This window comes from Myxocyprinus asiaticus, chromosome 22, assembly GCF_019703515.2.
Source record: "Myxocyprinus asiaticus isolate MX2 ecotype Aquarium Trade chromosome 22, UBuf_Myxa_2, whole genome shotgun sequence".
NCBI classification, from domain to species: Eukaryota; Metazoa; Chordata; class Actinopteri; order Cypriniformes; family Catostomidae; genus Myxocyprinus; species Myxocyprinus asiaticus.
In genome coordinates, this window is record NC_059365.1 from 13,393,655 (window position 1) to 13,410,238 (window position 16,584).

Genomic DNA, 16,584 nt, shown 5'->3' on the forward strand with positions numbered 1-16,584 from the left:
CAAGTTGTAGTTCTTCATCATGAAACACTACAACTACTCGTCACCAACAATCCCAAGAACCTCTCATCTTTGGGTACCCCTGGCTCACTAAACACAATCCTCACATTTCCTGGACTGACGGAGAGATCATCCAGTGGGGGACCTCTTGTTTTACCTCCTGCCTACGTTCGGTGGAACCTCTTTCTCTTCAGACCACTCACATCAACCCCGATGAGACTTCTGTACAACCCACCATCCCGACAGCCTACCAAGACTTCCTGCCCATGTTTAGTAAAGCTAAGGCCACTCAGTTACCTCCTCACCGCTCTACTGATTGTGCTATCAACCTCCTTCCAGGCACACAACCCCCTAAGAGCCACATCTATCCCCTATCGATCCCTGAGACACAGGCCATGGAGGATTACATCGAAGAAGCAATTCAGATGGGTTTCATCCAACCATCTACTTCACCTGCAGTAGCTGGCTTCTTCTTTGTGGCTAAGAAAGATGGCGGATTCCGTCCCTGTATAGACTATAGAGGCTTTAATGCCATCACCGTTAAGTTTCCCTATCCTCTTCCGCTAGTGCCTGTGGCACTTGAACAACTACGGGATGCCAAGGTCTTTACCAAACTTGATTTGTGTCATGCTTACAACCTTATTCGCATCAAGGAGGGGGACGAGTGGAAGACTGCCTTCATCACTCATTCGGGGCACTACGAATACCGGGTCATGCCTTATGGCCTTGCCAACTCGCCTTCCATCTTCCAATCCTTCATGAATGAGATCTTTCGGGACCTTCTGCACCGAAGCATTGTAGTTTACATCGATGACATCTTGGTTTTCTCCCCTTCCCTCGAAGCTCACGTTCAGCACGTACACCAAGTTCTCCAACGCCTTTAAGATAATTACCTCTTCGTAAAAGCTGAGAAGTGGGAGTTCCATGTCTCCACCACATCTTTTCTGAGTTACATGATCAGCCCCGAGGGGGCCCACGTGGACAGTCTCAAAGTTGATGCTGTCAAGAACTGGCCTCGACCAGGTTCAACCAAAGAACTCCAATGTTTCCTGGGCTTTTCTAACTTCTACAGGCGGTTCATATCGCAACTTCAGCACCATAGCAGCCCCTCTCACCTCTCTCCTCAAAGGAAAACCTAAAACTCTTCAGTGGACTTCTCTGGCCATAAGGGCCTTCCAGGATCTTAAAGTAAGATTCACCACTGCACCTGTACTCCAACATCCTGATCCTTACAAGCCTTTCATAGTGGATGTGGATGCCTCTAACATTGGGATTGGAGCGATTCTCTCCCAACGACATGGTAACCCAGCCAAGATGTATCCCTGTGCTTTCTTCTCTCGCAAACTCAACTCAGCAGAACAGAACTATGACATGGGGAACCGTGAGCTTCTGGCCATGAAGGATGCACTTGAGGAATGGCGCCATTGGTTAGAGGGTTCCCAACACCCGTTCACCATCTTCACTGATCATCGCAATCTGGAGTATTTACGCTCTGCCAAACGACTCAACCCTAGACAAGCTCGTTGGGCTCTGTTCTTCACCAGATTCAACTTCTCGGTGACGTATCGTCCTGGGTCAATGAACACTAAAGCTGATGCCCTCTCTCAGATTTATTCACATGAATCTCCTGAATCCCCTCTGACCATCCTGCCCGAATCAGTTATCGCTGCTCCTGTCCAGTGGGACATCATGAAGGACATCGAACAAGCCACGTTGATGGAACAACCCCCACCCAATTGCCCTAGAGACCATGTCTATGTTCCTACCAAGCTCTGTCCTCAAATCATACAATGGGTCCATACATCCTTGAGCTCGGGTCACCCAGGTGAGAACCGCACAACACAACTGGTTCATAATAAGTTCTGGTGGCCTTCCCTATCCCAAGATGTAGCCCAGCATGTAAAGGGGTGCTCTATCTGTGCCCAAGCTAAATCCTCCAGACTTCTTCCAGCAGGACTCCTCCACCCCTTACCCATCCCACAACATCCCTGGTCTCACATTTCCATAGATTTCCTCACTGATTTACCTGTGTCTCAGGGTAACACCACTATCATGGTGGTGGTGGATAGGTTCTCCAAAGCCTGCCATCTCTTCCCACTTAAGAAACTGCCTTCCGCTCTAGAGACGGCTGAGACAATCTTCCATCAAGTATTTCGGCTCTACGGTTTGCCAGATGACATCGTCTCGGACAGAGGACCTCAATTCACCTCATGGATCTGGAGAGGATTCTGCAGGCTTCTGAATATCAATGTCAGCCTGACTTCCAGTTATCATCCTTAGTCGAATGGCCAGACTGAATGCATCAACCACGAAGAAGGTCGCTATCTCTGCACCTTCTGTTTCTCTAACCAGTATGATTGGTGTCGATTTCTCCCTTGGGCAGAGTATGCGAGAAACTCCCTTCGCAGTTCCTCTACTGGTTTGACCCCTTTTCAGTGTATCCTGGGATATCAACCTCCACTCTTTCCCTGGTTGGGAGAACCATCGGAGTTACCTGCGGTTAATCACTGAATGCAGCACAGCAACCAAGTCTGGGAGTCTGCCCATGTTCACCTACAGAGAGCCGTCCATCAACAGAAGATACATGCTGACTGACATTGCTGACCCTTCCCACTCGTCTACCAAGTCAACACTCTCCTTGACTCTCGATGCCGGGGCAGAGTCCTACAATATCTGGTAGACTGGGAGGGCTATGGACCTGAGGAACAATCTTGGGTCTCATCAGAAGACATTCTGGACCCCTGCCTCATCTCAGAATTTCACCTAGCCCATCCTGACCGCCCTGCCCCTAGGCCCCGAGGCAGACCCCCCGGACACTCTAAAGGGGGTCCTCAAAGGTGGACTACTGTCACATCTTCCCAATCTGTTCACACAAGATCTCCTTCCCCTGAGTATTAACCCATAACCGGACTACATTTCCCAGAACCACCTTCTTCCCGCCATTGACACACACCTGATTGCCATTCATTCATTAACTCACTGTGTATATAATCCCCGCTCAAACTTCACTTCATTGTGACGTCTTGCCAATTCACCCATTATCTTGCATTTCTGAGCGTTATCTTTATCTACTGCCTGCCTGTGTTGATTATTGCCTGCCCCTTGGATTACCCTTTTGTTTACCATCTTTGATTTGTTACTTTGTTTGGATTGCTTACCTGGTTTTGACCTCTGCCTGTTTAACTACGATTGCATTAAACTCTGCACATGGATCTTCACTTGGTGTCTACCTCTGACTCGTTACAGTAGAAGGAAATTTCTGGCCATCCAATCTTTATATTTCATTGATACATTCAATGAAATTTCATCGGGTTTTGAAGAAATATAAAGTTGGGTATTGTCGCCATAAAAGTGGAAACATATTCCACGATTCCTGATAATATCTCCCAGGGGAAGCATATATAAGGAAAAAAGCAGAGGCCCTAAAACTGATCACTGGGCACTCCATACTTAACTTTTGTTTGATTTCACAATTCCTCGTTTACACAGACAAAGTGGTAGCGGTCTGCTAAATAGGACCTAAACCATGCTAATGCAAGTCCACAAATGCCAACATAATTCTCAAGCCTATTCAATGTCGTGATCTATCGTGTCGAAGGCAGCACGAAGATCTAAAAGCACTAGAAGAGAAATGCAGCCACGATCAGATGATAAGAGCATTTGTAACTCTGATAAGTGCAGTCTCTGTACTGTGATGAGGCCTAAATCCTGACTGAAATTGATCATATATACTATTTCTCTGTAGAAATGAACATATTTGGGAGGACACTACCTTTTCTAGTATTTTCAACATAAATGAGATATTTGAAATCGGTCTATAATTTGCCAATTCTCCAGGATCAAGCTGTGGCTTCTTAATAAGCGGTTTAATAACTGCCATTTTAAAGTTTCTAGGGACATGTCCTTAGGATAACGAGGAGTTAATAATATTAAGAAGAGGTTCTGAGATTACAGGGAATACCTCTTTTAAGAGCTTAGTTGGTATTGGATCAAACATACTTGTTGTGGCTTTTGATGTTTCGATAAGGATTGTTAGCTCATCACGACCTATGAAAGCGAAGGGTTGAGGTTGCTCGTGAGGAAAATTATGAGACACTGTTTTCTGAAGTACTATGACAGACGATTGCATAATTCCATTATTTCTGATGATTTCAATTTTATCAGTAAAGAAATTCATAAAGTCATTACTATTATACTGTGACGGAATATCTGGTTAAGTCGAGGCTTTATTCCTAACCAGTTTAGCCATAATTCTGAATAAACACCTAGGATTGTTGTGGTTATTTTCTGTAGCCACAGACGCTATCCTTCCATGCACCGCAAAAAAACTATAATTTTTAATTCTTTCAATTGTACTCCATTTTCCGAGTTGCTCTCTTGAGAGCATGAGTGTGATCACTGTACCATGGTATGGGGCTTTTTTCTTTAATTTTCTTTAATCAAAGGGGGCGACAATATCAAGAGTGCTAGAGAAGACTGCATTTATATTTTCTGTTGTTACATCAAGTTCTTCTAGACCTTTTGGCTTACTGAGTATATGAGATACATCTGGAAGATTATTAGTGAAGCTATATTTAGTGGTCAAAAAAATAATTCTGCTTGAATGATAGCATGGTGTAGATCGAGTAACATTAGCTGATCACAGCATACAAGAGAAGAGATAATGGTCTCAGGTGTCATCACTCTGCGGTAGAATTTCTATAGTATCAACATCAAATCCTTATGACAGAATTAAATCAAGCATATGATTATGGCGATGAGTTGGTCCTGTCACATTTTGTCTGACTCCAAGAGAGTTGAGAATATCGATAAATGCTAATCCCAATGTGTCATTTTCATTATCTATGTGAATGTTGATGTCACCAACAATTAAAGCTCTATCCACAGTAATTGCTAGATCTGATAGAAAATGTGCAAATTCACCAAGGAAATCAGAATATGGCCCAGGTGATCTATATAGTGTAGCAAGGACAAAAGACGACAGAGATTTTTTATTTGTATCTGACGGTGTCACATTAAGCATTATTAGTTCAAAAGACTTAAACTTATATCCTGTCCTCTGAGTAACACCAACAACTTCACTGTAAATTGCAGCAACACCTCCTCCTCGACCCTTCAGACGAGGTCCATGTTTTTAACAATAACCTGGGGGAGTAGATTCACTTAAACTAATATTAATCCGGTTTAAGCCAGGTTTCAGTCAAACAAAGCGCATCCAAACTATGATCTGTAATCATTTCATTTACAATAAGTTTTTTGGTTGAAAGAGGTATAATGTTTAGTAGCCCTACCTTTATATGATGATTATCTTAATTATTTTTTTTTTTTTTTTTTTTTGTTATTTTCAAGTTTTACTTTAGTCAAATATTTTCTAAATGATTTAGTGAGGGGTTTGTGTTTGGTAGTTCAGGGAACAGACACAGTCTCTATGTGATATCTAGGTCAGTGTTTCTCAACTGGTGGGTCGCGACCCAAATGTAGGTCACACGTCTATTCGGACTGGGTCGCGGACAGCAGGGAAAGAACAATGCCATGGTTCTCCCATTGAATATATTTCAGCGGCCGCCCAAGTGATAGCTTATTTAGGACTGCCAAGGCATATTTAACGATAATCTCGCAATCAGCTAAAGGCTTCTCATCTGCAGTTTTGCACGAGTGTAATGGAACCAGCTCACGATCATGATTTGCTCTTCTCTCTGGCGTGCGCGCACGTGCAACAACCAGGCTTCCCTCGAAATTGCGGAGCGCAGATCTCAAAACTGATGTTACCAATTACAATTGTAGTGAGACTTTTCTAGTTTAAGGCGTTACGGAGGAGTCAAGTCGAACCTCTCAAACAGTAGGCAGCCCTGACATCCAAACAGCACTGAGGAGGAAAAGAGCAACACTGTCCTATGCGCAAATTTTTTTTCTTGATACATCATCACCTTTACAAAATTGTTTCACGATTTTACATGAGTAAAAAGTAACTGTTATATTTTGACAAAATGTTATAGTTTCATATGAAATAATCTAAAGATAGAATCTATTAGACCTCATTTTATATCAACAGTGGCAGTTGTAGTTAAAGTTTCAAGATGTGTTTCAGCTAGTACTTATTTTTTCATAAATTCTATAATATGTTATTATTATTACTATTATTTAAGACTAGCTACACTGACCTAACCATGATAATGAGGAGCCTTTCCTACTGTGTAATATGTTTGTTCTTTTTGAATTATGTTTGAAATTAGGAAACAAATGGGATAATAATGGGCTCATATAAGTAAATATGCTCTTCAGTTTTTAAAAGGGGGGAGAGAAAACTTCCTGTCGCTTTTGTTGTTGACGTCACTTGATGCATGTCCTTGTACTTGAAAACCATGAACAAAGCTAAGCAACATATAAGGAAATGCTTGAAACACTTGATTTCAAATGTAAAATCTGGGTCCTGAAGCAAAACCAGTTGAGAACCACTGATCTAGGTGATACAGTCTCTACGTGTTGTAGTTTATGTGACCTGTGTGACGTCTTAAGGCAGCTAGCAGACGTTTGTCTGCTTCCTGACCTGGGCCCCAATTAGCCAAATACTATCACTATTAAGACTATAAGCCAAATTATTAGAGAGGAGAGCAGCACCTTCCCTGGAAGGATGGATTCCGTCTCTCTTTAGCAGGTCAGGTCTACCCCAAAAACTCTTCCAATTGTCTATAAATCCTATGCTATTCTCCAGACACCACTCAGACATCCAGCCATTCAGTGACACTAATCTACTATAAACCTTGTCACCATGACTAGCAGGGAGGGGGCTAGAGCATATTACAGTGTCTGACATCGTTTTTGCAGTCTCACACACCTCTTTAACATTATCTCTAATGAGAAGTGTGCGCGGTAATACGCCATTTAAAAAATGTCATTGATATATCGCAATGACCATGTATGTGGACTTTAGGCTCATTTCCTTAAAATATCCTATTTTACTGTGCATTGTAAATATACTGTGCTTTGCTTTGCTCTGCTCTCTGCCTTTTCTTAAAATACTGATCTGAATTCATTCACTCATACTACTTATAGGGATGAGAACAGATTCCTGTGACCCCCGCGTCCACATACGTGGACATTACATTTTGGTTTCACTATAGGATATGCATAATTTAATTTCATTTATACTGACTGATCTCAGTTCAGGAGACATTAAGGTGTCATTAAAGGGTTACATTTTTGACGCACCGAGTCATGTGACAAAACAACATGGCACCGATCTCAGATGTGTTTGACATTGGGAGAAACGGCAACAAAACTACAGTACATCTGGTAAGAAACCTCATTAAGTTTTTACATAAAAACCTGTTTGAGTCAAAAGAGTAGAGTCTCTAGTTTCATCCGATATGCCATTTTAAAAATTTCATAGATTTACTGCGAAACGGCACAATGTAAAACATAATGACCACATTCATGGACTATAGGCTCATTTTCCTTAAAATATCCTATATTTACTGTGCATTATCACATTGAGAACAGTGGATGCATCCAAAAGCTGGAAAATGTTGCTTTCAGAGGCTCTATATGGAGTTAAGATGAAAATAAGGTGCATTTCAAACTGTTCTGAGACCAGTGCAGACAGACAGCACACTGGAGGTTAAATAATTCCCTAATTAGGGAGCAAGGGAGCATCCTGTTGCTTTCCTATGCAGCTAGAAGTGCATTCACACCTAACATCTGGTCAAAAGTTCAGTTTCTGGCTGCAGATGATGTTTGGACCACTCCACATTTTTTGGCAGACATGGGACAATGGTAATACATACATAGATTCATAATTTTTCATGCAAAATTTTATTTTAACATGGTTGGCAATGATTGGATGACGTATATTGTACTACAGGTGACAGTCATACTCCTAAGGAGCAAATGGCCTCAAGTGAATCCATCAATGATGATTGCAAGTCCATTTCTCCTGCATATTTGCATGCAGTACAGAGCCAAATCTCTTGTTTCTCAGATCATTTATGATGTTTTTCACATGGTTTATTAAGATGTACTGTATTCCCCAGCACATTTCTCCTGCATTTCCATATGCATTGCAAAGCTGCAACTCTCTTTTAATAGATCATTATGCTTCTGGTCACATTTTTTATAAATGTTACTAATATTTATTTTCTCTTCTCTCTCTCTCTAGAAAAATAAGTTTTCCCTCTAGTGCAGCCCACTCTCCAGTGGCCATGGAGCTAACTTTTCAAAGATTATTTCTTATTTCACAGGGTTGTGAAATGTTTTCCTAGTATAAGTTTCACCTAAATATTACTATTTTGTCTTTTCTACAGCAACACCTGAAATTGCGCCTTCCGTAGGGGTTTCACCTATATATCTTCCATCAAATTCCTGTCACTGGATTGTACGCAGGTTTACCTCTCACTTTCTCTATCTAGGTGTCTTTCCAAGAATTCACCATTACCTACTGAGGAGCCAAAAAGGCAAACATTTTAGTTGTTAAGAAAGCACAACTGCGGTGCTCCTGCCTTTGGCTCAAAACATCCCTAAGCAGCACAAATGTGCTGTCACATGCCACAACTGTGGCGTCTTTCGGACCATGCACTAAATCTCCCACAACACTGCAACCAAGTTTCCTGTTTCCTCTTATGTTTCTGTGGCAAGGAGGACGGCGGGGCCAGGCTGTGATGACGCATGCCCGGCCCCTAATCAGGCTAATCAAACCCACGAGAGGGATAAAGGTAGCTGGAGGTGGCAGTTCGGGAGAGAGAGAGCTACAGGCAGCTCTCCTGTATGTGTGTGTGTGTGTTATATGACTTTTGCTTTGTTAATCATTAAATGATTATTTATATTGTCAAGCCGGTTCTTGCCTCCTCCTTTCCCATTTACCCTATTACAGTTTCCTCTTATTAAAAGTCTAGGGGCATACCTCATAAATATATACCCATTGCAAACCGCAATTCGGCAAGGTTCTTTACTCTGCGCCACCCGCCATTCGAATGCAGTGTGGGCTCTCACGTTCGGACGCAGTGTGAGCCTATGCAATTTGGCCACAGGTTCTCCTGTTTGAATTACATTATGGGCCCTCCCGTTCAAATGCTATGCAGGCTTTCCCGTCGAATTGCAGTGTGGGCTCTCCCGTTTGAATGCAGTGTGAGCCTCAGCGCATTGGTCGCAGGCTCTCCCCTTTGAATCGCAGTGTGGGCCCTCCCGTTCGATCGCAATGCAGGCTCTCCTGTTCGAATCACAGGGTGGGCTCTCCCATTCGAATTCAGTGTGAGATTTCATGTCATTCACTCCGTGGGCTTTCCTGTCCGAAATGCAGTATGAGCTCTCCTGTTTGAGTGCAGTGATGGTGCAGTAATCTTAAGAGCCTAAAGCATTTCCTGTTAGCCTTTGCATTGGCATTTCTTTTGCTCATGGTTAAAATGAGCCCAACACATAATAAATAGAGCCTGATATAACCTCAAAAATAAACTTGTGCTTTCCTTACAGGTGTGTGTAAACATAATAAAGCCATGTGTGTCCCACTTGATACTGTGCCGCAGTGCCCGACCACGCTCCCACCTATGCTTGATACCGCCACAGCAGTACCCCTTTCACTTTTGATACTGCCGCAGTAGTGCCCCGACATGACAAACGTAATAAAGTTATGTTTTCATAACTAACCTTTTTCTTCCTTTACAGGTTTGTATAAAGTTATGTATTCCTAACTAACCATTTGCTTCCCCTACAGGTGTATACAAATGTAATTGTCATGTTTTTTCCTAACTAAACTTTTGGTTCCCTTGCAGGTATGTATAAATGTAATGGTTATATTTTCTTAACTAACCTTTTGCTTCCCTTAAAGGTGCATACACGGAGTTATTTCTATTTTCTCCACAGGCGCTTTCAATGTCTAAGTTCCATACTTTTATAGAAGTGCATCTACAGTAATGGAAACACAGCAGTGCTCCCACAGGAGCTCCTTCACTATGCCCCCAAATACTCAATGCACTGCCGCAGCAGTAGTTTAAACTCCGCTCCCGCAGGAGCACCCCCCCCTTTTACTTTTCCATCTCCTCTACTCCACTGCCACAGCACTGCCTTAACTCTGCTCCCACAGGAGGCTCACTTTACTCTACTGCCGCAGCACTGTTTTACCATGCTTCCGCTAAAGCCCTTTGTCTTCACTTCACAGCAGATATAATGAGCATTACAGCTGCGGTCACCATCTCCACCTGTTCATTTCAAGTACCATATTTCCCTGTCCTGGGTAGACCATTGAATGAGGCTACCACCGCAAGCGAGTTGATCTGACAGTATACCTATGGTACAACTCCCTATCATCATACACAGGCCCTTTAATCTAAACCTTCCACCCGGATCGGGCCCTTACGTGAGGCTGCCTCCATAAGCTGGCTTATTAGATACAATATATCAATGGTACAGCCCCCTATAGATTCATAAATGTAAATAGTCTAAACCTTCCGTCTCCCGTTTGAATCACAGTGTGAGCCCTCCCTTTCGAAACGCAGTGTGAGCCAACTCTTGCTTTCATTTTCCCCATTCGTTTGCTTGCTGGGCTTACCCGTTCAAATGCCGTGAGATCTCTCTCTCTATAGAGCAGTCTCCCATTCTAATCGCAGTGTGAGCCCTCCCTTTCGAATGCAGCATGAGCCAACTCTCGTTCTCACCTTCCCCGTTCGCATGCCGTGAGCCCATTCACTTCTACGATGAGTGGTGGTCTCCCGTTCAGATCGCGGTGTAGCCCTCTCGACCAGCCATCGTACAAGTATGCACCTTCAAACACATGCATACAGCGGCCCCTCTATACAGATTTTGGGGGGGAGAACAATTCAGAAGTATCCGCCAAGCCAATTTACCAAATTGAATTGTTGCTGGCTCGCTGTCCTAAATACGTCCTGCCATAGTCATGGTACCGACCTTTGATCTTAATGCCTTTTTGTGGGTAATCAGGACTCGAGTCGAATCTCAAGCTCCTAGCCCTCCAGTATATGGACAGCAAGCCAAATACGTTTACTGCTTCAACACAAGATAACATTAACATACAATCTACTGAAATAGGTATTTGATAACAAAATTTATCATTTACCAGCCACTGTGGCTGATAAAGTTAATTCCCCACCCTGACTGTACCCTATTGTTGTACTGTCTCCATTTCTCACAATGAATGGTTTCTGGTTTGAAAATCGCAAACCATAGGCCTGCGATGTCACTACAGATTTGAATCAGATACTGATTGCTTTCATTGCACTGAGCATTACAGTTATGTTGTCTAAGGCTTTTATTGCTGGGATGAACTTGACATTGTCAGTATGCTTTATCTCTAGTGTGTGGCTAATCTGAGGGTGATGTCTATCAGTAAGCACTGATCTGCAAAGCACCTTCTCTGTCAGCAGCACCATCAGGGCCAGTTAGCATCATCTCTTGGCTCCCACTGAGGGTTCCCTGCCCCTTGCTGTCCCTGTCAATCACATCCTACTCGAGTTGCACTAATGGCTGTCCTTGTGAAGGAGGAAGAGGAAGAGGAGAATGGGTGTACCAGCACACTTTGAAGAATCTTAAATTACTTCTCTCAGTGGCATGGCTGCACCCCACCCTGCTAACTATAAGAACATCTCTTCAATCCTATGTCAGCGGTCGGTTTCAGCACCGCGCCAGGAGGGACACAATGTCTCATTCCCTCCATCAGGGAACTTTTTGCTCTTTTATTGACAATTTGGGTGCAGGAGCCCAGGAGGCATCCAGCGATGTTATGAGGATACTCACCTCGTGCTGACCCAGGGGCGGGAGTGGGGCCTGTGCGCACACCTGGGTCAGAGTAGTCAATGAGAGTTGCCTCATCCCTGGGTCACCGGTCTCAGGACTGCTTTGAAGCCTGTCCGGGGTTCTTGGCAGCCGGCTGGTGGGCAGGCGGTGCTGCCTTCCTGCGGGAGGATCATCTTCTCAAAGGCCAGCGTATGGGCTTTGATGGTGGGAGAGGTGCTGGCCCTGGCGAGAGGAAGATGGGGCGTGGGACTTTGGAGGCCTATAGGCGGCCGAGTCGCGCCACGGCAGGATGTGTATGATGGCCTCTGTCTGCTTCTTCACTATCGAGAACTGATGGGCGAAATCCTCGACAGCATCACCAAAGAGCCCCCCTTGGGAGATGGGCGCATCGAGAAAGCGGACCTTCTCGGCATCACGCATCTCCGCAAGGTTGAGCCACCGGTCCGGCCCAGGGCGCGTGCCATGACTTTCGTCGCCTGTAGAGCGAGGTCAGGGCATAAATGCACCACAACGGCGCACTCTACCTGGGGAAGCTTGACATATCCCTTAGCCACTCCACCGTCGAGGGTAGTTAGAGTGGACAAGCCGGCGAAGCGTGTACGGGCAGAGAAAGGTGCCTTCCACGACTTTGTGAGCTCCTTGTGCACTTCCGGGAAGAAGGGCACTGGGGCGGGGCGCGGCCGTGAGTTGTGCTTCGAGCCCAGATACCAATCATCTAGCCGCGAACGCTCAGTGCAGGGCGGAGGGTTCCAATCAAGCCCGATGTTCGTGGCCACCCGGGCAAGCACAGCTGCCAACTCAACGTCCGCCTCATCCTGAGCTCTACCGCCCGAGAGTGGGAGCTCAGAAGATTCCTCCGCTTCCGAAAGCAGAAGCCCACTCTCCGATGCTGCAACCGATAACTCATACTTGTCACGAGCTCCGAACGAGATATTAAATCCACTCTGAGGCGGACCGCCTAACTCGCTCGTGAACTCTACCAGGCAGAACGAGCATGCTGGAGGCTGGGAAGTCCACGGGGACTGAGCTGGCGGAAACACTCCCATATCCACATCCAGATCGCCCGCGGCGCTCGCCGACGCAGCTGCCTGAGTCTCAACCCAGGACGGACTGGGTCTGGAAGCAGCCGCGGTGGCTCTCTAAGTAGGAAGAGAGCTGCGACCGCAACGTTCTCATGGGCATGTTCTCGCAATGAGAACATGACCCCTCCACGAAAGCTGCCTCAGCGTGCTGGCGACCTAAACACTCAAGACAGATCTCATGGCCATCCAGTGAGGAGAGATAACGGCCACAACAAGTAGCACAAAGGCGAAAGGACATCTTTAAAAAGATGCCAAACATTTGTGCGAGCTCTTTTAGAGAAAATATTCTCTTTTGGAATATACTCTTTTAACACCTGTGGACTCAGCCACCGAAGTGCCCAGGGGAAGCACAACACTCGATCGTGCGAGGGTGACCGCTGATTTGTGCCGTAAATTCCAGCAGCAGAAGGTAAGGTGACGGGACGAACACTGTGCACCACTCATTTCAAGTCTGAATGAGTGGTGCACGGCATCTCCTTTTATACCCATATGTCCGGGGTGGAGAGTGGCATGCAAATTCCACTTGCCAATTTCATTGGCCTTTTCTGAATCAAAGGTGATTGGGGCTCTCAAGAGCGAACCCCTATTGTCACTACATCGACACAACGTCGAGTGAGTGACAGACAGGGAACTTAAACTTACATTTGGCTTCTAACCATGAATGTTCAAACATGTTAAAGGAATATTCTGGGTTCAATACAAGTTAAGCTTAATCAATAGCATTTGTGGCATAATCTTGATTACCACAAAAATTTTTACATTTTCTTAAAAGAAAAAAAAAAAAAAAATCTGGGTTCCAGTGAGGCACATACAATGGATGTGAATGGGCCAATCCGTAAACGTTAAAATACTCACTGTTTCAAAAGTATTGCCACAAGACATAAACAATAAGTTTGTTAACATGATTTTAAATGTGATAAAATCGCTCACTAACCTTTCTGTGTAAAGTTATAGCCAATTTTACAACTAAACTCAAATAAATCCAGAGATCTTTGACTTTAATTATTGAGTGAAAAAGGTCAATGCCTTTTGAGCAGTTCATAATCACTCTTGAAAGATACTAATAACATGATAATGGTAATTTACTGAGATATATGAGACTAAGTCTTGCACCTTGGCAGGAAATGTGTTGTACCCTAATGGACAGACTTTAATAATTCTGTTATCCAGTTTCACATCATAAAATAGCATAAAATAGTTATCCTTTGGTGACCTTGCACAAGAGATGTATAGGAGCCTTTGAATGTAAATTAAGGTACATTTTCATACCACATTTTTGTTTATTTAGATTGAGTGTATGTTTCAAAGAGATTCATTAATGACTATTTATCTATTATTCTATTTATCTATTCATCTTTATCTAGCAGCCGATGGCCTCCAAATCTTTTCTCCAGCACCTGAATATCCAATCTGATTATTAACTATGTGAAATGAGGTCTGAACATACAGATATGAAGGTGTGAGTTTTTCTAAAAGTCTTGATTAGGACACATTTCTGTAGGTATCTATTCTGAAAGCAGCACCCCAGCTGTCTCACAGTAGGGGTTGATTTGATTGCCACAGCTGTGCATTATTGAAAACCTTTCATTTCTTTTATGCCCATTTTGCACACTAATCTGCATGCAGAGAAATAAAAATAACATTGGTTTCTTTAAATGATTCTGAAAAATGGAATGATCTGAATCTTAAATGATTTCTGAAGTGATCTTAATTCTGAGATATTGATATGCTACAGTGGTTATGTTTAGACTCTGAATGGGCCACTGAATGGGCCACTGGTCTAAAATGTAAACCGCTCTGGAAAAATGACATTGTCCAGGTAATGAAGGCAAAGAGTGGGCAAAAAAGAAAGAGGCTTGAATTGAAAGCAAGAAGGAAAGCATAACACTTTGTGCTGCTGTGAGGCCCAGAGGTGGTATTGGCTGTGACAGCGGGAAGCATCCTTAGAAGGTGTAGGTTTTCCACAGGCTAAAGGAAAGGTCATGTTCTCTAGCCCATTGATGGACTGGTTGCACTTGAACTTACTCCATCATTGCACAGAGACTTTGTCCACTGCCCTCAAAAAAAGATCATCTTACACCACCATGAATTTCCATGCTGGTCTAAGCTGGTTAGTGCTGGTTTGGTGCTGGTGTAGCTGATGGACTTTTCAATAGGTTAAACCAGCAGGTAAAGCCTAGACATTGTCTGCTGAATCACAAAGCCAAATACCATCTAGTCCTGCATGAATTAGTCTCTACTAGGGATGAGAATCGTAAGGAATTTAAAGGATTATTTCACCAAAAAATGAAAATTCATTCATTGTTTACTCATGCTATGTTGTTATAACCCTATATGAAGGGAGAAATTGTGAAAAAAAGTTTGTGCTCAGTGATGTCATACAATGGAAGTTTATGGTGACTACCTCTTCGAGCTTCAAAAGAATACAAAAGTATAATTCAGAAGTTGAATAAATTATTTAATGAGACTCATGGTTGTTATGAAAGCATACAATAAGGTTTGGTGAGAAACAAACCGAAATCTAATGAAAGCCTACATTTTAATAAGTAATTGTTTAGATACTGCTTGTTTTAATCTTTGTATAATTTGAGTTTTTAATGTGTTTTTGTTGAAACCTTTGTCTTTTTAATACAGAAATCTAAAATCCTAATGAATAATTTATGCATTTCTATACCCAGTCTTATTTTTTTGAAGGTTTTTGGACCAGCGCCATTTCACAGCGGATGGAGTTACCCGCGAGATGCAGAATATAGAACAAGCGGTCAATAGAATGTATCGTTGCTCGTCACTGCTGGTTAGGACAAAAACTATTACCATAGTTCAGTTAGGACAACTCTGAGATAGATTTTAGATAGATATAACTTTATATATTCTGACAAAAGGGAAAAGCTTACTCTACAAGGGAGGTGCACCTGTTCAACCTATCAGCCACGCCATGTAGAGTTTCCTAACTGAACTTACATGTCATAAAATATACCTTTTATCGCGTGTCGTTTACCACCAGTTTAGGACATGGTGTGACTGTGGCTGCCTGTAGTCTCCTCGATATTTCTGTTTGGTTTCCGAGTGCTCCGTTTAAAAAAATAAGGCTAGGCATAGAAATGCATCAATTCTTCGACTACAAACAGAAATGTTTATTAAGTTCTGTTGTCTGTTTTGTGTGCAGCTGTGTTGTGTTCTGTTGTCACTATTGCTGTGGAGGACCTGTTTTTAAATAAACAAAACAAGTTTTCGCTTGAACGCCCCCAATGTTGCAAGGGTGCTGCATGAACTTCTGCTCTCGTGCCCTATCATATGCGCACAGGAGAACAACAGTCAGTGAATAATTTCACTAAATAATAAATTAGATTTTTTTTGTTTTTCACCAAACAAAATGCTTTCATAACAATCATGAGTCTCATGGAATACATTATTAGACTTCTGAATTATACTTTTGAATTCTTTTGAAGCTTGAAGAGGTAGTCACCATAAACTGCCATAATATGACATCACTGAGCACAATTTTAATTTATTTTTTTCACAATTTCTCCCTTTGTGTTAATAAAAGGAAAGAAAGTCATATAAGGTTAAAAGAACACAGGGGTGAGTAAACAAAGATTGAATTTTCATTTTTAGGTGAACTATCCCTTTAATGATTCCGGTATGATCCCTCTTAACAATTCCAGTTCCTTAAAGGTTCCATTAACCCTTAAATGCATGGGAATTTCACAATATATATTTGGGTCTTTAGAGACCCGGCTCATATATCTATCAAAAATGGATCTAC